The sequence below is a fragment of the Pleurodeles waltl genome, chromosome 10 (genome assembly GCF_031143425.1).
Source record: "Pleurodeles waltl isolate 20211129_DDA chromosome 10, aPleWal1.hap1.20221129, whole genome shotgun sequence".
In the NCBI taxonomy this organism is placed as follows: domain Eukaryota; kingdom Metazoa; phylum Chordata; class Amphibia; order Caudata; family Salamandridae; genus Pleurodeles; species Pleurodeles waltl.
Genome location: NC_090449.1, coordinates 467,328,126 through 467,352,625, shown reverse-complemented (window position 1 = coordinate 467,352,625; position 24,500 = coordinate 467,328,126). Strand labels below are relative to the sequence as shown.

At 45.7% G+C, this 24,500-nt stretch overlaps 1 protein-coding gene across 1 annotated transcript in view; it reads right to left on the bottom strand.

Annotated features, from left to right (window-relative positions):
• LOC138261625 (SCO-spondin-like) overlaps positions 1-24,500 on the bottom strand; it is a 1,514,343-nt gene that overhangs the window by 737,565 nt on the left and 752,278 nt on the right. The window lies entirely within an intron of this gene.

Here is a 24,500-nt window from a genome sequence, read left to right as displayed (position 1 = left end):
CCACTTTTCGGGTTAGAGTGGCACTGAGCCTGCAAAACAATGGATCTACCTTGGTGTGTCCGAAAAGTGGTAGTTGCCCTCTACACCTAGTCAGGGTCCTGTGGGGTCCAGGTGTGCATCAAATGGGTCTAGGCAGAAACCCCCATGGGCATGTGCTTTTCCCCTGAACTGTTAGTGCATAGGCTAGTGCATAGGGCTGCTCCCTGTGTGTTGTGTCCGCCAACGGTAGTGGTGTTGCAGGCATTGACCATGTGTCTCTTCTGTCTCACCCCCCCCCCCTGTTTGTTTTGTCACCCTGTCCTTGTGTGCATTAGCATCATCTGGTGGAGGAGCATTGGCACCGGAGCAGGAGGGCGCTGCAACCCACATGGCCCTGGAGGGTGAATGTACGGAGTCTGAGGGCACCAGTGGGATGGAGGGCGAGGGGAGCTCCACGACGGGGACAGGAGGAGACACCAGCGACAGCGACTCCTCTGATGGGTACCCCCTTGTGGTGGCGTGCACCTCTGTGCCCACTGCCTCAATAGGTACAGCCGTCACCCCCCTACCAGCACCGCCCTCCCAGCAACCCCTCAGCGTGTTTCCCGTGTCCGCTCACCCAGGAGGGTGGGCATCTCCTTGGCCCCAGGCACCTCAGGCCCTGCCTCAGTCAGACCTGCTGCCCTCAGTGAGGAGGCTATTGACCTCCTGAGATCCCTCACTGTTGGGCAATCAACCATTTTGAATGCCATCCAGGGTGTTCAGAGAGGCATTTGCAGCAAACAAATACATACCTGGAGGCCATTTATTCTGGCATGGCAGCCCAACAGAGAGCATTTCAGGCTCTGGCCTCGCACTGATGGCAGCCATTGTCCCTGTGTCCAGCCTCCCCCCTCCAACCTCCACTACCCAGACCCAATCCCCTCTACCTCAGCCTATCCCAAGCACACCATCAGACCAGCATGCACACTCATCAACACACAAGAGTGGGCATGGCAAACATAAGCACCACACATCCTACAGGCACTCGCACAAGCACCATTCCCATGCAGACAAACCAACATCCACTGCCTCCACTGTGACCCCCTCCTCCACGTCCCCGTCCTCCCTCCCAGTCTCGTCTCCACTCACACCTCCATGATCTACCTCCTCAGCCACTACCTTCATCACCAGCACGCCCATCACCACACACCGCTCACGTGCAATCACCACCCCCACTACCATGCACACGTCCCCTGTGTCCTCTCCCAGTGTGTCTGTGAGCCCTCCTCCCAAAGTACACAAATGCCGGCACACACCCACTCAACAGCCATTCACCTCACAACAGCCTCCAGCCCATGCACCTTCACCCAAATTCAGCAGACGTACACCTCCTACAACCACTACCTCTTCTTCCACTCCCAAACCCCCTTCATCTTCCCGTCCCAGTGTGTCTAAAAAACATTTCCTCGCTAACATTGATCTCGTCCCTACACCTCCCCCCCACGTCCTTCCCCTAGGACCAGGATGTCCAGATCCCAGCCCAGCACCTCAGCCACCAAATACTCCAGCACTGTGGTCCCTGCAAGTCCTGTCAGATTGCGGGCGGCACCCATCAGGGCTGCCAGTGTGCCACCTAGCGAGGCCAAGGATCAGCCCATTCTGCCACCTGCCAAGGTGAAGAAGGGGCCCACATGCCATAGGGAAAAGCCGCACCAATCACCCAGCAAGGCCTCCTCCAAGCCAAAAGGGGACAGTGCCAAGGTCCCAGCAGTGACTTCCAAGGTGGGGAAAGGACACAAGGCTAAGGGGAAGTCAGCACAGGGCACAGTGCCTCCGGCTGAGGGACTGGTGTCACCACTTCTGGCAAACAGAACAGCAACCTGTACGGCGGTGGACACCGCCACCTGCACGGCCACCTGCATGGCTGTTGCCTCAGCAACAGTCCCCAGCATCATCCCCAGTGTGCAGCCATCAGAGGCTGTGGGAGACGTCCTGCTGTCTCCCTCCACAGGTGCTGACACATGCACCACCAGCAGCATATCCGCCACAGACACCGACGCAACCACCGCCACCAGCCCCGCGACGTGCACAGACAGTGCCACCACAGCCGACATGGGCAACATTCCCAGTGGGCAGCCATCTGAGGCTGTAGGAGACGTCCTGGACCCTGCACAGCGTACATGTAGCAACACAACCAGCACTGTTAGTACCAGCAGTTGGCAGGCAAAGTCACAGCAGGGTGGAGTGTGTCTATGACTCCATGGAGTATCATGCTACCTGTCCCCAGGCAATCTTGTGGCATACACCCCTAGGTGAGGGAATGGGACCTGCCACATAGCATGTGCAGCACTCTGGGCACTAAGCCCCTCTCCAGAACCCGTGGAGAACTGCGTCCACACACCCTATCCTTGGCAGGATGAAGCATTCTGGGCACTAAGCCCCCTCCAGAACCAGTGGAGAACTGCGTCCACTACCCCAGTCCAGAGTGCACCAAGCCCCCTCCAGAACCAGTGGAGAACTGCATCCACTACCCCAGTCCTTAGCAGGATGAAGCACTCTGGGCACAAAGCCCCCTCCAGAACCAGTGGAGAACTGCATCCACTACCCCTGTCCTTGGCAGGATTAAGCACTCTGGGCACTAAGCCCCCTTCAGAACCAGTGGAGAACTGCATCCACTACCCCAGTCCTTGGCACAATGAAGCACTCTAGGCACTAAGCCCCCTCCAGAACCAGTGGGACATGTCACACACTTGAGAGACTGTGGCTTTGCACTCCCCAGGATAAAGCAGTGGGCAACACACCCACTTGAGAGACTTGAGAGACTGTGGCTTTGCACTCCCCAGGGTAAAGCAGTGGGCAAACCACCCACTTGAGAGACTTGAGAGACTGTGGCTTTGCACTCCCAGGATAAAGCAGTGGGCAACCCACCCACTTGAGGGACTTGAGAGACTGTGGCTTTGCACTCCCCAGGATAAAGCAGTGGGCAACCCACCCACTTGAAAGACTTGAGAGACTGTGGCTTTGCACTCCCAAGGACCATTCTGTGGGAATGGAGCCCCCTCATGGAGCAGTGGCGTCGTCCCTTCATCCGGCTGAGGAGACCCCCCTCCCCTTTCCCCTGAGGTGACTGTTTATTTTCGAGCTGATGCCCCAGCAGTGTTCTCTCAGTTTAGAGTCAGGTATCATGTGTGGGCTTCGCCCATGTATTATGGGACCACTGGTCCACGGATAATGATTGGAACACTTGTGTAGTTGCTGTACATATTTGTATGTAATGATCTGTTACAGAGCTTTTTCCATATCTGAATTTTCGATGATTACACTCGTTACAATCATTTCATTTTGCCGGTGCGTTCTTCTAGGGGGTTACGGGGTGTATGTGTAATGTTGCGGCATGTATTTGTGTGTATGGTGTTGTGGGTTAGGGTGGGGGTGTTGCATGTGTGTGTCACTCTCTCTTTCCTCCCCCCTCCCCTGTGTGCTAGGTGCAGTACTCACCGTGGTCATCGCCGCCGACTTTGCGGCTCCTGGTAGAAGAGGAGGTAAACCAACATTGGTAGCACCAGAAGTTTGGGCTCCATGGTGTCCTGGTTCCTCGTTGAGTGTCGAGAGGTGAGTGGTTTCCCTTCCACAGACTGTTTCCGCCGTGCTTTTGATGGCGTTGGTACCGCCCCGGAAAAGCTGGCGGATTGGTGCCTTGTAGTACAGTGGGCGGTACATTGTGTTCCACCTGTCTGTTGGCGGTTACCGTCGTGATGTTTGTTTCTACCGCCATGGTGGTCGGAGGGTTAAAGTGTCTGTCTATTATGGTGGTTTCCGCCATGGTCGTGATTCAATTTTTTTTACCGCCAGCCTGCTGGAGGTCTTACCGCCACTTTAACACCAACTGCCAGGGTTGTAATGAGGGCCACTGTCTCTTATGTCCTTGTAACCTTTTGTGTGGGGGCGGTACCATCCACAAAGCCAAGAAGCAGACATGAGAGCATTTAAGTGCAAGGACTCTTAGTACCGGGTAGCATGACATTTTGCAGCGAGGCACTACAGTAACAGAACTTTACTTCACTTCTTTGTGGTTCACACCATCCTACCTAGCAGTAGGGGTGGTGATAGGGAGAAGGCATTATGCAAGTTGGAGTCAAGATACATCTTGGACTCCTTAATAACCCTGTGATTAAATCATGATGAAGAGATGGCAAAACCTCTGCAGTAAAATGTGATTGTATTAAGATGTTTTTCTTGTGAGCCTTAAGCATGTTGAGATCTAGGGTCTCATTATGCCATGACCGCCAAACTTGCAATGGCAGTCGGACCACCGCACTTTTGGCGTTCTGACTGCCAGATTACAACCCTGGCAGTTGGACCGCCAGGAGACCAGTGCCACTGCCAGGATCAGGGATCCTGACAAATTGGCAGTGGTCGAAGTTGTGGTCAACCACAGTGGCACTGAGTTCAGCACCGCCATGCTGATCACAACTTCCCTTTCTGTCAGCCAGGCGGAAAAGCAGCCCGGGGGGGGGCTTGCCCAGCACCCTCAGAATGCACTATGCCTGCTAGGGCAGACAGTGCATATTCCAAGGGTGCTGGGGGCACCCTCTGTGCGACAGCATTGGTCTTGGCTCCCTGTGGAGCCGAGGCCAATGCCGCCGCACTGTTTCCACTGGGCTGACTGGCGGAAAACTCCTAATACAGAGGTATCTGCCGATCAGCCCGGTGGAAACATTGTAATAGGGTGGGAGGAGACTTCCAGCTTTGCAGCAGTCTCCTTCTCACGGGTCTGGCGGGCTGACTGGCGGGCTGACCGTCAGCCCGACAACCTCATAATGAGGCCCTTAATCTTTTAACTCGGTTTTATAAGTAGTATTTTGTTTTATATGTGTTTGTTACAGGTTTCCAGGAGGGGTTGCGATAAGCGGTGTTATCGTGGGCACGGATGGTCTTGCATATCTTTTGAATGACAGATATGCCCACATGGGAGAAACAAATGCAATCAATTATATCTTTTAGCTGTTCTCACTTGGTTTAATATGATGAATTGTATTATATATTTTTCATGTTTAAAATGTACTGATGGGAGTGCAATTCTATTGTTTTTACAAATGCTTAATATTGGGCAATTATCTTGTGGATTTGGATATTGTAACTGTATTAAGTAAAGGACACAGCCCTGACCAATGCATGGCATTGCCTAATGAGTTAATTAACTTTTGTTTGCACTTTTTATGTGTTTAAATTCTGTTTGCAAAGGTATTACCATCCCCCTCTATGTTGCTTATGCACTGGTAGGGTACCTTCCATTTTGGTGTAAGAAACGGAGCAGAAGTTAACTTATAAGGAGAGGGAGGTGAGGCATAACCTGCCTTTTCATTTCCTTTACATTTAAGCATTTAGGGCCTCATTACGTCCCTGGCAGCCTGTGGTAAGCTGGCAGAAACACCGGCAACAGGCTGGCGGTGTACCGTCAGCGGATTATGACCGTGGCGCACTAGCCACAGCCATACCGCCAGCCCCTCCAACATACCGCCAGGCTTCCGCCTGATGGTCATAATCCCCAGGGCAGCCCTGGGGATTATGATTCCCCAACCGCCAGCCTGTCCATGGCAGTAAACACCACCATGGAAATGCTGGTGGTAAGAGGGACTCATTGTGCCCCTGGGGGCCCCTGCACTTGCCATGGGCAGTGAAGGGGCCCCCAGACACAGCCCCACCGCACATTTCACTGGCCAAATTTCTGGCAGTGAAATGCGCAACGGGTGCTGCTGCACCCGCTGCACATCAACATTGCCGCCGGCTCTATCATGAGCCGGCTGCAATGTTGATGTGACTTTTCTGCTGGGCCAGTGGACGGAAACGCAGTGGAAAGTCATGATAGGGTGCCACAAATACCGCCAGCGGTATAGTGGCACCCGCAGCTTCGGCGGTCTTTTTGGAAGACCGCCGAAGTTATAATGATGGCCTAAATGTGTTGATGCTTGAAGAGTTTTATATATTTTTATCTTTTTGTTATATTACTTTGATGATATGGTTTAAGACAGTTTTAAGATGGTGCCTGCAGATATCACCAGCTTCCTGCTTGTGGGCCTTTTTACCCTTTGTATATGTTTACTATTTGGTCTTTGTTGCTTTGGGTGAAGCTGGGCTCCTGTAACATGTGAACAAATAATTTGAAAGTATCAAATAATCAAATGATGATAATAGATATATTCAAACAATATTACAAGAATTCAACCGGTAATACATACACTATTCCCACTCCACCCTGTGCAACATTAGCGAAAATGCTGAACTTTGGAGGGGTAAAATGTACTATTCCCACTCCAGTCTGTACAACAGTACGGAAAGTGTTGGACTTCAGAGGGATTAGTTTTACTATTCCCACTCCAGCCTATGTATCAGTAGAGAAAGCGTTGAACTTCAGAGGGTTATTCCCACTTCAGTTTGTGCAACAGTAGGGAAAGCATTGGGCTTCGGAGGGGTAAGATTTGCTATTCCCACTCTAATGTGTGCAAGAGTAGGCAAAGCACTTGTCTTTGCATGGTTTAAATGTACTATTCCCACTACAGTCTGTGTAACAGTAGAGAAAGAATTAGACTTCCGAAGGATTAAATTGACTAGTCCCAGTCCAGTCTGTGCAACAGTAGAGAAAGCATTGGACTTGTGAGGGATTACATTTACTATTCCCACTCCAGTCTGTGCAACAGTGGGGAAAAGGTTGAACTTGGGAGGGGTAAAATGTACTATTCCCACTCCAGTCTGTGCAACAGTATGGAAAGTGTTGGACTTCGGAGGGGTAAAGTTTACTATTCCCACTCCAGTATGTGCAACAGTAGGAAAATCGTTGGACTTCAGAGAGGTTATATTGATTATTCCCAGTTGAATCTGGGCCGTAGTAGGAATAGTGTTGGAGTTTGGAGGGTTAAGATTTACTATTCCCACTCCAGCCTGTGCAACAGTAGGGAAAGTCTTGGACTTCAGAGGGGTGAAATGTTCTATTCCCACTTCAGTCCATGCACCAGTAGGGAAAGAACTTCAGTTTAAACACATAATATATCTAAATTACCCTACTGATTTACAACAAATATAAAACTCTTAAGAGGAAAATTATTAATTAACCAAAAAATAAATTATATATAAAAACAAAAAACAGGTAAACAATTTAAAAGATTTTTAAATAATGTTGTGGTTAAATATCAATAAAAATACATTTAATTACTTTCCCACAATATACTCCCAGACGTCTAGCAGCTCACACATAAAATATAACTGAAATTATTGAATATAACACAATTAACATAATTAATAATCAATTAAGTAATTATGAATATATTAATAATTCATTATTACTTTAATAACGTCCAATCCTATGCCTCTACAAACCCACCAGCCCACACATAATATATAACTTAAAGAACATAATTATGACAAAATGTAGATTATTACTACTCAATTAAATTATGAATAATAATTTTTTTATTTTTATGAATTGATTATTACTTTAGTAACTTCCCACTGTATACCCTGACAAACTCAGCAACCCACACCTAATACGTAACCAAAAAATATAATTACTACACAATCTACATAATTAAAAATCAATTAATTAAAAAAGATTCATAATTATGTGTTGATTTATTGTTACTTATTTAATTCTCACGAAACACACCTACAAACACAGCAACAAGCATCTAGTATATAACTTACCAAGTATAACTAATACACAATTTGCATAATTATTAGTCAATTAAATAATAAACAATAAATTAATAATTAATTGTTAATTATTACTTTAGTAACTTCCCACCATATACCCCTAAAAACCCTAACTCACACCTAATATACAACTAAAAAATATATTTATTACAGAATTTGCATAATTAATAATCAATTAAACATTTATGAATAAATGAATAATTATTTGTCTTTTTTTTTTTGGTAAGGGGGTGTTAAGGAGGCCTTTCTCCCGTGCCTTATTTACAAAGTGGCGCAATGCTTGCATTGTACCACTTTGTAAACCCTTGTGCCACATTATGCCTGTGCCAGGCATAATGTATGCAAGGGGGCGTTCCGACGCAGGGAGGGCCAAAAAAATGGGGCAGTGAAATTGACAACATTCACTACACCATTTTTTCCATCATTTTTAACGTCTGCTCAGACAAGGCGTTAAAATGACACACCCATTTTAATCAATGGGCCTCCCTGTGCTTTGCTGCACTAGCATCAAAATATTTTATGCTAGTGCAGCAAAGCGCCACAATAGCGTCAAAAAGTTAGAAGCTATAGTCCTAACGACCGCCATGGTGTGCCCTGTTGTACATACAGTGCAACCATGGTGTTCTTAGGTTGGGCAGGGGCAATGCAAGAAAGTGGCGCATTTGGACCAATGTGCCACTTTCCTGTAAATATGCCCCTATATTTACAAATATTATTAACAATTATATAAAAAATAATAACGCATACAACTAATATATGAACTTAAACCCATAAAGATAATTAAAAAACAATATTGTAGAAAATCATATTTTTGAAAAACATATTAACAAAGATATTCTTGAAAGCGTATTACTTACCTAAAAAATGATATTCTTTACAACAATATTTCAGCATTACAATATTTTAGTATCACAATATTTTTTTCCAATATTTTTGCAACACAATATATACAAGAGATTACGATGGTACCCAAATCAGTAGCCATGGAGGAACAAAAGCTAGAACTTGCTCTGAATGGGCTTGAATATATTGTGAATATCCAGTTTTGGTGAAAGCCACAGATTTGATGTGCAGTCAATTAAATGACAGTAAATTGACTAGTTTTCACAAAATTAAACAAGTTGTTTGTTTATTGCTCTTAATATACATTTATTTTCAAAGTTTGCAACTTCAAAATAAATTTGTTTATGAACATACCAAAGTACTCCTTTAACTGGTAAAAGTCTTAGGATGACACAGTCCTCTATATGGTAATAGACATGCACGCCTGCCCTCAGTGCCAGCTATGCTGAAGCCTGGATCCCTACTGCTGAATTTTGTTGTCACAGGCAAAAAAACGGATAATGTGTGTGCACCATGAAATAGGCCTGTCTCACAGATGGTAGTCTTCTTAGACCGGGAGGTACACCCAAAGCGCTACCTTCATAGTGGTAGAAGGTTACTGTCTTCCCCAGGAGTTAAGTATCACAATCGTGGTAGTGGGGGCATATAGAGCAATGAGCAGTAGGAGTGAACATGTCCTTTACAATCTGTGTCACAGGAGTGAGGCCTACAAGCTCAATCCCTTTTAGTGTTCTGCTGCTGTGTGCCTAACTCACTCCTGGTCTACATCAGATTGGTGTGAAGTGCATTGCAGCACAGAAGTGTCATATCTGCGCTGGGTCTATGTGTGCTTGGAAAGGGTGGAATACAGGGATAGTGAGCATTGCATGGATATTGTATGCATAGTGTATGCATGTGCTGGAGGCACATGTGGCTATGAGTAGTACAGTACCTGTAGGATGTAGTCATATGCAGTGCATGCAGGATACCTGTGAGTGCAACAATACATTAAATATACAGTGTTTCATACTAAATGCATATACTGGAAGTATGTGTAACTGTAAATGGTACAATACATGAAGGATACAGTGCATGCATGTTAAATGCATATGCTGGATGTGTGTATGCCTCTAAGTGGTGCAATACATAAAGGACACAGTGCTGGACAGTGCATACAGTGGATACATGTTAAATATATATGCTGGGCGTATGTGTGCATATGAATGAGACAGTACATGGACGGTGCAGTACTGTGCAGTGTGTGCATGCTGTATACGTGCACTGAGTGTATCTGTGCCTGTGGATGGTGCAATACATGGGGGGCCATGGGTTACATTTTGGAAGATCGAGGCCTCCATGGTGAAACATGGAGAGAAGGTATAGAAATCCCCCACACAGACTGATAAATTGCTGCATTCCTGTAAGCTGGGGTGGGGACACACACTGGGGGGACCCGGGACAAGGTTTCCCCTGTACACTTCAAAAGGTGCTCTTTGATTCAGTGAGAGGTCAAAAGGAAGGGGGCTGGGCACATCTCAGAAAGGCAATGGGGCTGATAAGAGTCATAAAGAGCAGGATTGAGGGCCCTCGGCTAACCTTTTGATGCACATATCACTGTGGCTGACATCCAGGTGTGAACTCTCTTCACTCCTATGGTCTGTGTTGTGGGAGAATAAGGCTCCTACAGATTGCTTTTATGCTTTGCAAAAGGAAGAGGGTACAGAGGAATGGGTACTTCAAAAGAAGCACAATCCCACGTAGAAACTGCAAATACTCAGACTCTAATCACTTTTGAGCTCTGCAAGTGGACTATACGAAGTGGAGGTTGAGACCCCAAAAATGGTCATCTGGTCAAGCAGCTGATTTAGATGGGGAAGCTCTGCATGACTTCTCCGTGTGTTCAGGACTGGAGGCCAAGGCCTGCTAGTCTCCTTGCTGGGTGAGGGGACATCACCCAAGAAATCAAACAGCTCCTGTCCTGGAGCTATGAGGAAGAGGAAAGCATAGGAGGGAGTGAGGTCCAACAGGGAGCCCTTTTACTTCTTGTGTGAAGTGTGAGGAAATGGCTGCTGGGGTCATTGCCTGTGTGCTGGACAGAGGCGGTGACCCACCTATACCAGGAGAGGGCCACCATGACCTTAGCCATGTGTAATGCTGCACTGATCGGGCCAGAGTCCGTTTGTGGTACTGGTGAGGCGACCCCGTATGCCAGGATCAGCCACCGGAGAAAGGACGCCATATGGAAAAGGGACATAGCCCTGTGCAGTAGCAGAGCGACAACCCTATATACCAGGAGGAGCCACCAGCGAAAGATTTCTGTGTGGAAAAGGGTCATAGTCCTGTGCAATGGCGGAATGGCAACCCTTTATGCCAGGAGGGCCTGCCGTGGAAAGTATAACCATGTTGCTCGGGCTTAAGACGGTCGACTGTGAGTTCCAATAACTTTGTATCCCAGAAGCGGTCACAGGGAGCACCAAGGACAGCAACTTGTTCTGCCCCACCCTTAGAGTCAAGTACATAATGGGTATTTGGCCCTGTTGCTTAGAATCCAAAGAAAGTCAGGGACATCAAGAGTAAAAGGTCTCAACAACCATGTTTGGGCAGAGTAACCCCTGCTTGCCCTGTCGTCCTCTGAAAGAAGTTCTGACAATTAGTGACACACGGTGAGGTACATACCGGGTAGAAGCCAGGTTACAGGCTTGGGCTTTGGGCATTTCCAATTTGCACCTGTAGTACAATAAGTCCAGTTCATTCTACCCACAAATGCTACACGAATAGACAATGAAAAACAGAGGGTTAGGAATTAACCTCAGCACCATGTCCACAGTTCAGATGAAGGATTTATGTAGGGAAAAGGGTGGGGGATTTCCAGGATAGGGAAAGAAAGGTCCCTGCCAATTTCATTTGGGACCTGTTGAGATACTGGGTGAAAGGGATGAGGCTATATTTGACTCTGGGGTAGGAACCATGGTAGAAACCCAGGAAGACATAATTGTGGATTTAGGCTCTAGGATTTCCTTAGCACAGATCTATCCCAGACACACGCCAAGCTTATCCTCTAATACATTTTCAGAGTTTCACCAAGACACCTATCACCTTTCGTTTCTAGAATACCTCAGGTGTGTTCACCTCGTAGAATTTCTAGGGTACCAGTTTCACCAATTGCACAAGTAAATGCCTTGGGTGGGTTGAGTCTAGAAGAGGCACTGAGCTTGCAGTTGGCGTTTCATAAAGTTAAGGCTGAGGAAGATTTGAAGGCCAGAGGGTTTGAGACGGAGAAGCTAACACTAACTCACTGGGAACAAGAGCAAAGGAGGCAAGAAAAACATGAAGAATGAGCCCAGGAAGAGACATTGCAAGAGAAGGAGAAGAAACAGAGGGAAAGGGAGGAGAAACAGCGAGAGTGTGGGAGAAAGCAGCAAAAGGAAAGTGAGCTCGAAAGGCAAAACAAAGCACTTGAGCAAGAGAAACTTAGGATGGCAGCAATGACAACTCCATCTGGAATAAGTTACTATACATCCAGTTCAGGCCAGGATGTGGCCAAGGTTCCAAAGTATCTTGTGCATGTGTTTGTGGAAGGTCAGGCTATTTTGGAATGATTTGTGAGCTTTGAAGTCAGTTGTCTGGCACACTCCTTAAATGAAGTGTCTAAAGCAGCTGCCTTAATGGGGTGCACGCCACTCCAATGGACAGCCATCTCTGGAAGAATGCCTATGGCAGACCAGCTGGTCTATTAGAGAATGAAGGAAGCTCTGATTAGAAGGTTTGGGCTGAGGGTAGCTCAGTACCTGCAGAAAATCTGTTTGCAAGAGAGTGAATGGTGTCCCGTTTCAAACTTTGATTCATGGTGTAGTCTGTGATTAATATGAGTGCGTAGGAAGGATGGAGGCCAAATATTGTCAGTCGCTTAACCATAATGACAGAGTCACTCAAGGAGGAATGTGCTACATCACTTAGGCAATAACTGTCTGATTTGACAGACAGGGATCCAGAGAAAATTGCGGTATAGGCGGATGAGTGGTTAGCTAACAGGTGTCACAAAAGGCTAGAGCAGCACAGTTCTAGGCTAAAGGGGAAGAAGAACTCTTCCCAGACTGGTTCTAAACTCGAGGGTAAGAGCCAGGGTAGTTCTCATAGGAATCATGACGAGCCCAAGAAACAGGAATAGCAATGGTGCACCAGGGAAGGAGCAGAATAAGAAGGGGGTGAAGGGACATGAGAGGATCTAGCTGCACTAAACCTAATAGCTAAGGACATTTGGGATGCCCTGAAGCACATTCATCCTAATACAATAGAGTGCGTACAGGAAGTTAGTATTAATGGGATGAAACTGCCTGCCATGAGGAATACTGGAGCGTTCCGCACTACTTTTGAGGGGAAGTACCTTAAGTCTGAGGAGATACTTCCTGGAACTAAGGATATAGGTTTGGTAGTCTGAGGAGAGAGCATGTAGTATTTGCTTGTCTGGGTTGAGATTGAGCTCAATGGCAAGGTGGTCATGGTTGATGTCAGGCAGGAGAAAAACAAGGAGCTGGAGATCTCTTGAGCAGCAGTTTAATTCCCCCTGGCTTGGTGTCAGGACCAGAAGTTTTCTGGCTTGGACAACGTCAGCTGTGTTGACCAGAGTACAGATTGCTCATCAGTCTCAGACTGGAGCTGGGATCATTCTTGATTTGCGGGGACCAGGACAATGTAGTTGTAAGCTACAGGCAGACTCAGGGAAGGCAATGACCGTTGAGGTCATCGCTGCTACTCCAGAAGGAGGGGAGGATGAGGATTCAGAAGCAGACAAGTTGATATAGTATGGGTAGCTTCCAGAGCTGTAGGGTTTGCTAGCTCCTGGAAGGCCTATCTGGGACAGCTTTTGCAAGGCACAGGAGGAGTGCTCTATACTTGTGGGACTTCGGAAGGAAACTCAGGAATAGTTCAGCAAAAGAGTGTTGGGAAACACTATGTTGGCAGGGAGGAGGGCCTACTTTATGGTGAGGCTGTAAATCGGGAGCCAGGAACTAGCAAGAGGCTAGTGGTTCCATTATTGCACAAGACCATTCTGTTGTCATTGGCCAATGAAGTCCCCTTAGCAGTACACTTACAGATACGATAAAACCAGGATAGGTTGGGCTCTCTGTTCTACTGACTTAGAATGTGCTGAGACACAGAGTGGGTCTGTAGAACATGTACCACTTGCCAGATGGTAAGACAGGTGGGGAGGACTAAGGCACCGTTAGTGCCTCTATCATTTATAGGTGTTCCATTTGAGCAGGTGGGTGTAGATATAGTTGTCCATTCGACCTGCCTTCAGAATCAGGCAACAGATATATCTTGGTTGTAATAGATCATGTTACCACGTGCCCTGAAGCTGTACATCTGAGGGGTGTGACTGCACAGGTGGTAGCGAGAGCTCTCTTGGGGATCTTTCCCAGGGTCAGATTTTCAATGGCGATTTTCAATGGCGGTAATTTCTGACTCGGGTAGCTATTTCATCTCTTCTTACATGCGAGAGATGTGAGAAAAATCTGGTGTGAGATACCACTTGCCACAGCATACCACCAACAAACCAATGGCTTAGGGGAGTGGTTTAACAAGAAACTGAAAAGCATGATGGGAACTTTAGCATAGCACCTCAGAAGGAAGTGGCATCTTCTGCTGTCATATCTCTTGTTTACCTACTGAGAGATTCGGCAGAAGGGGGAGGGTTGATAGTACAATACATGCGTTAGACAAAGGAAAACCTTCAGGCTAGCCAAGCGCTGATGAAGGAATGATATGACCAGGAAGATATGCTGGCTGAGTGTCAGGAAGATCAGGAGGTGTTGGTGTTACAGCTCATTTGTCCCAGGGCATCATGGTGTGGGCCATACAAGGTAGTTCAGAAGGTTTCTAAAGTAAACTACTTGGTGGACACAGGTACCACAAGGGGGCCTAAGAGAGTGTTCAATATGAACAGGCTGAAACATTATCTCTGGAGACATTACACAGTGAATGTCATGGTTGTGGCAGAGGAAGAAGAGGAAGGGAGTAAGCCTCTTCCTGATTTGCTGCATAGTGACATGAAGGATGACACTGTGTATGGGGAAGGGGTTTAGATAGCCCTTGAGTGAGTGCCTGGGCAGCAGAAAGAATGTAAAGAGGTATTGAAAGGGTTTGCCAACCTCTTCCTGCTGACTCCATGGTTGACACTTGTCTGTGTGCATGACAAATTAAATCTTATTATCACACTTAACTATAACGTCACTTTAACCTTTGTTGTTTTTGTCATTCAATATTTACTTTCTTTAATGTAAAGTGAGGTATAATTACAATTCCTAAGTATGACATCAGTTTAACCTTTGTTTTTTTCAACAAATTTTGAAGGCTTTTTGAAAAACACATTCTGATCATATTAACACACTTACCTATAAGGTCACTTTACTCTGTTTTTTTCAGTGATTTGTTTTTAATATAATGTTAAAAGTAATACCAATTCCTAACTATAACATTATTTAAGCTTTGGGTTTTTGTCACTGTATTTCTAGGGATTTCTGTTAAATGTAAAGTAGTATATCAATACTATCTGTTAGATCATCTAACAACCAGAATTGGTGAATAGTCCTTTTTCTATCTATATTACTCTTTGGTTATACTGAGCTTCCTGATATCAAATAAAGAGCAGAGCAGATTGTTATTATAATATAGTTTATTACTGATTACATTTATTAATCACTTTTTATGGCCATGTTCTTAAGGTTGTGACAGTAAATAACATTTCATAGCTACATTTTTAAGGATCTGGCAAGACTCTTGCAAAAGCCCCATGAGAGGGCTGTCACACAATGCCCTGCGAGTACGGCGAGAGGGGCAGAACTCCCGTTTTTCACTCTTGGACTACCCAAAAAGAGGTTATTTTTCTGAAAAATATTTAAATTACTACAAGTGCATAATCACCATATACCTTGTGTTAAAATCTTAAATTATACTTTGGGAACATATATTATGAACATATTATTAAGTAATGTATTCAGATGTACATATAACTGAACACTATCATCTATAACACAAAGGTTTTCTTTAGAGCAATCCTACTCCTAAATAACTGTGATTCTGTCATACTATGACTTCTTTTCTAGAGAAGAAATTCACAGGGCAAGACTCTCACAAGAGCGAGAGTAACCAAACAGCTACCGCCTCCCTTATATCTGTCCTGATTCTGCGAGACACCCTCAAGCTCATACACCTAATCTATTAAAATTAAAATAGTATAAACCTGTACTAGCACAGATGAATGTGTGTAGTAAAGTGCGGGGTGGGACTGGCTTCTATGCTGAAACTTCCTCCAGAGTAACAGGCATGCACAGTAGGATATAAAGAGGGACTGGCTTCTTTTTTTAGACCTCTCCCCAGGGTGACAGGCATGCATAGTCGGGTGTGGGAATGAAGTGGTCTCTCCACTGAGACTTCCTCCCAGTATAACAGATGTAGATAGTTTTATGTGAGAAGACACTGTCCTTTCTTCTGACACCTCTTTCCATGGCAATGGGTGTGAATGGTAGGATGTGGAGAGGGAGAAACCTCTCTGCTTAGACCTCTCCCCAGTTTTACCAGCGTGCCCAGTAGGGTGTGAGCAATGACTGGTGAGACTTCTTCCCAGGTTGACAGGTGTGCATGGTAGAGTCTAGGGACAGGCTACCCTCTTTGTTGACACCTCACCCCAAAGTGCTGGTGTGCATAACAGAGTACAGGAAGAGACTGGCCTCTCTGCTGAGACCTCTACCCAAGGTGACCAGCATGCATAGTATGGTGTGGGAAGAAACTAGCTCCTCCACTGAAACCTCTCTCCAGGGCAGCAAATGTGTATATTAATATGTAGGAAGGAACTGGCCTCTTTGCTGATACCTCTCCCCAGAGCAACAGACATGCGCACTATGGTATTGGGAGAGGCAGGTCTGGCCACCGAGACCTGTCCCCAGGGCAAAAGCCATGCGCAGTGGGGTGTGCCAAGAAAGTGGCCTCTCAATTGGCACATCTCCCTAGGATCACCAGTATGCGTACAAGGGTATGGGTAGAGACTGGCCTCTCAGCTGACACCTCTCCCTTGGATAACACATATGAGGAGACCGGCCTTTCCGCTAACACCTCTATCTTGGATGGTGGGTGTGTGTATAAACAGGTGTGTGGAGGGAGAGGTCTCTCCACTGAGACCGCTCCCTATTGTGACTGATGCGAGGAGTAGGGTGTGTGGAAAGACTGGGCTCTCCAATGAGACCTCTCATCAGTGTAACAGGCGAACACAGTGGAGTCTGGTGAGAGACCTGCCTCGCTGCTGAGATCTCGCCCCAGGGTGACAGGTGTGCACATTAGGGTGAAAGGAGAGACTGACTTCTCCGCTGAGACTTATCCCAGGCTATCAGGCATGCGCAGTAGGGTGTGGAAAGGTGTTGGCCTATCCACTGACATCTCTTCCCAAGTTACCACTGTACGCAGTACGGTGTGGGGACAGACTGGCCTCTCCGCTGAGACCTTTCTCTTGGATGACGGGTGTGAGGAGGGATGGTCCTCTCCACTGAGACATCTCCCCAGAGTGACAGGAGTGGGTAGAAGTGTTTGGGGAGACACTGCCTTTTCGCTTGGACATCTCTCTTGAATGTCGAGTGTGGAAATTAGGCAGTTGGAGGAAGTGGTCTCTCGCCTCAGACTACTCCCCATGGCGAAAGGATGTGCGTAGCAAGATGTGGGAAGACACTGGGCTCTCCTCTAAGACCTCTCCCCAGGGGGACAGACGTGTGCAGTAGAGTGATGCGAGAGACTGGGATCTCTGCCGACACAGCTCCCCAGGGTGACACGTGTACCTACTACTGCGTGGGGAGGGAACGGCTTTTCTGCTGAGTTGTCTCCCCAAGATGACAGTTGTGCATAGTAGGGTGTGAGGAGAGACTGGCCCCTCCACTGAGACCTCTCTCAAGGGCGAAAGAAATGTGAAGTAGGGTGAGGGGAGGGAGCGGCCTCTCTGCTGACACATCTCCTCAGGGCGACAGGTTTACTTGTTACGATGTGGGGAGGGAGTGTCCTCTCTGCCGAGACCTGTCCCCAAGGTGACAGACGTGTGTAGTAGGATGGGAGGAGAGACTAGTTTCTTTACTAAAACCTCTTCCCAATATGATGGGTGTCCATAGTGAGCTCTAATAAAGGACTATCCTCTCCACTCACTCTCCTCCCACCAGTGACAGATGTGCATTTTAGGAGATCACCTACTACACGGAGTAAAGCAAAATGATGGGGCCCACCTGCAGAGTTTGAACAGGCGCCCATGAGTCTCTCATATCTCACAGATATTAACTGGGCAAGGGATGAATGAAGGGTCCCTGAACCATTGGGGGCCCCTTGAAGTGTTGGGGCACAGCTGCGGCTGCAAGGGGCTGTGTTACCCCCCAGGACTACCTCTGACACCATCCCAATTCCTCTGCAATGTACAGAACAAAACCCGATTCCACTCACAGAGCAATGTGGCCATACACATTTGAAGAGCGTAAGTTGTAGAAAATAAAAATAAAGTTCCTTAACATAATAGTAAGTTCTGCACAAGTCAGTGACTAGCTACAGAAAGCAAGGGCTGGTAAGAGTGGTTCAGAAAAAGAGGAATACAGATATACAGCAAATGTCGACTCTACAGCTAGTCTTTAACATCACTTCTTTGATACTGTGAAGAAAAAGAGAGGCACAACACCACCAGTCATTAAAATAATGCTTCTTCTGGCTTCCAGAGGTATGTTCTGGTAAGGTTTCCATGGTTTAAACATAGGGTAGGGAGCAAAGAAGCAGAAAAAAACATATTCAGTCTTTGCTGCCACATAACATTACTCCCTCATCTATGTTCTCCTTGTCCAAAGCCTAACATAGTGAGGCAATCCCTGCCTCTAACAGGGAGGTTCCCATATTACATACTGAACAGTCTCTTCAAAAGTAAGCTTTCTTCCATTGCATCACTTATATATTCCTCCCCCAACTCCCTCACTTCCTGTTTTGTTTTTCCTGTAACTTCAACAAGAGGTAAGTCAGGTTTCTTCACTTACTGCTATGGTTGTTTATATGTCCTTCTGCTGTTACTGAGCACAGTAGCATATTCTGCATCGGTCCATGCTGTGCTCCATGCCCATGTGCTGGGCTGGGGCAGGGAGCATCTTTTCTGCATCATGGACCGGAACGCTCAGAAAACCATGCTGCGGTGTTTCTGCCCATAGTGAGTGTGCAAATGCGCTCAGCAACGAGATACTGAGGGGTGGAGGACTTCCCCCCACGTGGCAAGGAGCAATCATAGTTCCCATCTACAAGAAAGGGCCAAGGGAAGTACCTACAAATTATAGGCCAATAAGCCTAACTGATGTCAGTCAAAAAATATTCTGCAAGCAGGTACTGAATAGATTACAGCCATGGATAGAGGATTCTCATATCCTTTCCGACTTCCAGGCAGGATTTAGGAAAGGATTGAGTACAATAGATCAGGCGTTCAGGTTTAATCTTCTCTGCTGGAAATACCTGCTACTTAACAAGAGCCACCTGTACATGGCTTTTATTGATCTAAAAGCTGCCTTTGACATGGTACCACGGGATTTATTGTGGAAAGCCCTGGAGAGCTACCAACTGGACGGAGAATTATTAAGACTGATTAGGTACTTACGTGAGGGGACTTTTGCTCAAGTACGTTGGTCTCAAAGTGGTGATCTAACAGAAGCTATACTTGTCGATAGGGGGGTCAGGCAGGGGTGTGTTCTGGCCCCAACATTGTTTAATCTCTTCATCAATGGTGCGGTGGACCAGCTGTTACATTGCAGCCATGATGCTCCAAAGTTAGCTGGAGCCTCTGTCCCCATTTTAATGTTCGCTGATGACACTTTATTAATTTTGAGAACGCCAATGGGCCTACAAAACGAACTGGACGCTTTTTGTAATTTTTGCTCCAGCAGAGGACTTGAAATAAATACAACCAAATCAAAGTTCATGGCTTTTAATCCGCATAAATTGTTCAGGGGGATAATGACCATAGCAGGCCATCCGATAGAGAGAGTTTAGTCAATTTGATTATTTGGGGCTTAGGCTAAGAGATGATCAACAGTGGTCGGCGCAGATTGAGAAGAGTTTGTCAGTTCTTAGACAGAGGTCAACAGTGATAGGGAGGGAAACTGCTAACATTTTGGAAGGGGAGATCTCACCCGCCATCACCGTCTACAAAGCAGCGGCAGTGGCAGCCTCAACTTATGGTGCCAAGCTTTGGGGCACACTAATTCAAGGTGCCTGACGACTGTAGAAAACCGCTTTTTATGTAACTTTTTGCGGCTACCGATGAGTGCCCCCCTCATACCTCTCAGGTTTGACCTAGCCTTGAATGAGATTCATAATGAAATTGCTTTAAAACCACTCATGTACTGGGTTCGTCTCTGGACTTCTGAGTATTTGTCCACCTTCCAAATAGCAATAGATGAGTTTCTTGTGGGTGACTGTGCACCAAAAATCCCCTGGCTTAGATATATTAGAGACATGTCTAAAACCCTTAAAATGGAGGAGGTGTGGAAAGACCTTCATAATTTGACCAAGGAAGTAAAAGAGCGCATAAACAGGTGTTACTGGGAGAATATTTTGGTGCAAATCTGGTCTAAAAATCAAGGTAGCCGGACCCTACAGTTTTGGACCACAAATGTAGCCCTAAATTCGAGGCCTATATGGATAATGTAAATCCTCCCTACACCAAAACCCTCTTTATTAAGTTCAGACTAGGGATCCTTCCGCTCAAGACATTTACTGCGAGATGGAGAGCCGAGGATCGCAATCTGACTTCATGTCATCATTGCCAAGAGACACCAGAGTCACTCGCGCACTTTATGTTTTTTTGCCCTAGATATCTGGCCCCTAGGAAGAAGTGGATAGTTCCGTTATGTAGGTCAATGGGGATAAGGGAATGTAATACATCATTACGCCTTTTGATAACCGATACAACTGACAAGATAGTTTTTTCAGTTGCGAGATACCTGCAAAGATACAACTGACAAGATAGTTTTTTCAGTTGCGAGATACCTGCAAAGTGCATGGGCTATAAGAACTAGAGAATTGTTATAACTGTGTATTTTAACAAATAGATTTTAGATCTGAATTATTCAATGTAGCAGCTGTTAATTGATTGGAGTTAAGATTAACCGCTTATTACATTTTTATATTTTAATATTTAATATTTTATAATTTTAAGATTTTAAGATCAATGTCTGGCTTGTGCTGTCTTAAAAAGTATGTGATTTTATAACCTACTCAGGGCTTCTTAATGTTCAATGTGGCACTTTTTGTTTATCTCCTTTTACAACTGATTCACTGCATAACTATGATATGGTGTTTTATCACATACTTTTATGGCTTTTTAGCCGAAATAAAGTTATTATTTATTGAGTGTGCAAGTGTGCACGCAATAGCCTTTGCGAGGCAGCACTCTTCTCTAGCATCCAACTCCTGTTTCTTGTGAGAGTTTGGTTGCAAAGATAGAATACACCAGGAAGGGTGCTGCACTAATATGTTGCTTTCCTCTTTATCATAATGGAGGCATGAAAGACTATGGAAAAGCAGCACCACATTGAATCGCACTATGAAGGGGGTAAAGGAGAAGAGATTTTCTAAATCGCTCACACAGACCTCCAATCTATGATTAAGGAGGCTGTTGATTCAGCACTTTCAGAGCTTAGACCCAAACATACAAAAGATACAAATGATAATTTGGAGGTGGATCAAGAGGCAAATATGTGCCAGGAACCCAAGTAAGAGATCTCTTGATCTATACCAGAGAGATACTGGGTTTTGAGCCAAAACCTTGCCAAGAGGCTGGGTTTTATGTCCAGTACACACAGGATATTGATTACTTGCCTTGTCATGATGTAATTCAGGACATTTATTGAAAGAATGGAGTGACCTGGATAAAGTTTCCATATCCCACTTGTTGAATAAACAACACTTAAATGAGGATTTTTAAAAAGACTTTCCTTAGATGCCTAAGGTGAAAACTATCCTGACATCCATGGACTCTTCAGCGATTCTAGCATCAGAGGTCTCAACTCTTTATGAGGTGGTGGATAGAAAGGTAGAAGCCACCTTAAAAGGCCCTATGCAGTCTCTAGTTTCTCTCTGTGAGCTGGTACCTATTCAGAAAATGTGAAATGGTGTTGTGAGAAGACTTTCAGACGCTGCACTACTTGTGTAAAGGAAAATGGAGATTCTTCTACCATTTTAACCAATATGGAAATGGCCTCAAGTTTCTTTTTGATTAGTCATTTGATTGCTTGCAGGCAGCTGTGGTGTCTGCTGGAGCCATGACAGCTGGGAGTAGACTATTGTGGATGAAGTCAAGTATGCTGGAGTCTGTACAGAGAAATCACATTCAAAAACTACCTTTTGCTGGTGCAAAGTTGTTTGGTACCAGCCTCTATGATATGGTACATAAAGCAGTTGAGGAAAAGAAGGTCCTTAAACTTTTTTAAGTATGCTCGGGAAAGAAATCCTTTCTATTAAAACAACCTCCTCTGAATATCCATGATAAGCAATATTTTTCCTCAGCAAGTTGAGGCAAAGTTAAAATATTTTTACCATCAATGGTCGCTCTGCATCCTAGATCAGTGGGTCCTGCCGGTAATAAAAGACCAGTAGCGAATTCCATTCATACAACAGCCTCTCCAACGTCACTTCATACCTGCTCCACGGCCCAGAGAAGACTCAAGAACACAAGCCCTGTGGTAAGGGATTCAAGCATTGGCAGCAAAGAAAGTGGTCAGGCCTCTACTGCCAGCTTAAATCGGACAAGGGTCTTATTCAGTTCTTTTCTTGGTTTCCAAGTTGGAAAGAAGACTATGAACAGTGTTTAATTTGAAACACCTAATCAAATTTCTAGCAATAGAGACATTCAAGATGGTGACTCTTCACATCAGCTTTACTTCATCATTCCTCTAATAGAGGCAATGATTTTTTAGTCACTGTGAATCTTCAGGATGCATACTTCCATGTCCTGATTCATCATTGACTCAGCAGTACCTGAGATCCACTGTGAGAGATGAGTATTTCCTGTTCCAAGCCATGACTCTGGGTCTGACCTGGTCTGGCCATATCACAAAGGTACTAGCCTCCATTGTTGCATATCTTCAATTGTAGGGCATCACTGTATTCCCCTACCTAGATGTTTGATTGACCTCTGCTACTTCTCTAAGGCTCAAGAGTATGTGAAACTGGTCACCAGAGTCCTACAGAGTCCTACACCAACTGGGTTTCATCATCACCTACCAGAAGTCCAGCCTCCAACCCTCTCAGAAGAAGATGTTCATTGGAGTGGAGAGCAACACTCTCTTGGGATAAGTATTCTTGCCTCAAGGGAGAACTGCAGCACTACAGGACAGTGTTTTTCAATTCCTTACTCATCAGCAATGGCACAGGTTTGATTTTGAGTTCAGGGACGATTGGCAGCCCCCACAGCGGTGTACCCTTGACTTGGTATCACTCCAAAGCTGTAGTGATTCACATTTTAGCTCTATACACACAGGATTACAAGGCTCAGATTTCTGTGTCCCCGACATATCATTAAACAAGGGTTAGTAGTTAGAGGTGAATAATTCATCATTAGGGGGAAGCCACTGAACTATCCTACTCCTGTTCAGTTGACCACAGATGCCAGCGTGAGGTTGGGGTGCCACGCTGGGGGACCTGGAGTTGAAGGGAACCTGGATGGAAACAAACAGGTGTCAGTTTTTGAACTGGAGGGAGTTGTCAGCAGTATGGTGAGCTCTTCTAGCATTTGCACCTCAGTTGGAATGAAAACATGTTTTAGTGAGGACCGACAATCAGGCTCCCTGGTGTTATTTCATTCAACAAAGGGGGAAGAGAGCTGTTGCCAGTTGATACTGAACCTGCAGGGGGCCATTGTCCATTGCAACTATAACTAGAGGAAGGACTCAGAAATAAGGTAAAAAAATGTCCTGCAGCGTTGTGGCTGCTCCACCAACGTACTGGCAGGAAAGCCACTACACCCAGAAGCTGTCACCACCTGAGGCCGCCTCAGTTTGCGGCTCACCGAATGTGGGAGGACACATTGCATTCTGCTTTTTGCTGGAAATGGTTGGCTAAGATTGGAGCATATGCAGGACCTTTGAGAGGCGTGCATGAGCTTGATGGATTATGGTTCAGGACCTGAAACCTTCAATGCAAAAGCTATTGCAGGCAGTACCCGTTGGGTCACCTCCAAAGATCTGTCAGAGACAGGTTGGTTAGCATGGTGGAGGAAGAGTGGGGGAAAGGACCCATGGGGGGAACATGACCCACATCAAGGCTAGAGAGCTAGCCTTGAGACACATTCTGTGTGCCTTATTTAGTGTGCTATGTTTGTGAGCAGGATAAATGCTGTTTTTCTTACAAAAAGTATTGGACTGGGCACCAATATTATTAGGGTCACTGTGGGTATTTTGAGTTATGAGCCTATGCATACTTTGAACTTATCTCCACCTGAAGAGCCTTGGACTGCTAAGCCCACACTGAGAGCCAAGTGCTAAAGGGGTAGCACTTGATCCAGTTACTCAAGCCCATTGTATGTTCAGCACTGAGACAGCAGGAGTAAAAGTCCAGAAACCCACGGGTGGGTCCAGTAACCCATACTTGCCCTTTAGCCCTCAGAAAGGGGTTCTGACACAAATTAAATCTGTTTGATAGCACTCTTTGTCTCTATTTCTCTTTCTCTCACTCACTCTCTCTCTATGAATTCATTATCTCTAGCCAGCAGGTGGGAGTTTATTTAAACACTACAAACATCACTTGTGAGGAACCTTCTAGAATATTGCATCTAGTTTTGAAAAACATATCTCCAGGAAGCTAAAAGCAGATTATAGATAGTCCAGCTAGCACTAAAAACGTAAGATAGTTCAAACGATAAACCTGTGAGAAGAGCTGAGGAAGTGTCTAGTGAGAAAGGGAGAAGGCACCCAAATACATATATGAAATTAACATTGTACAATATACAAAAGTTACAC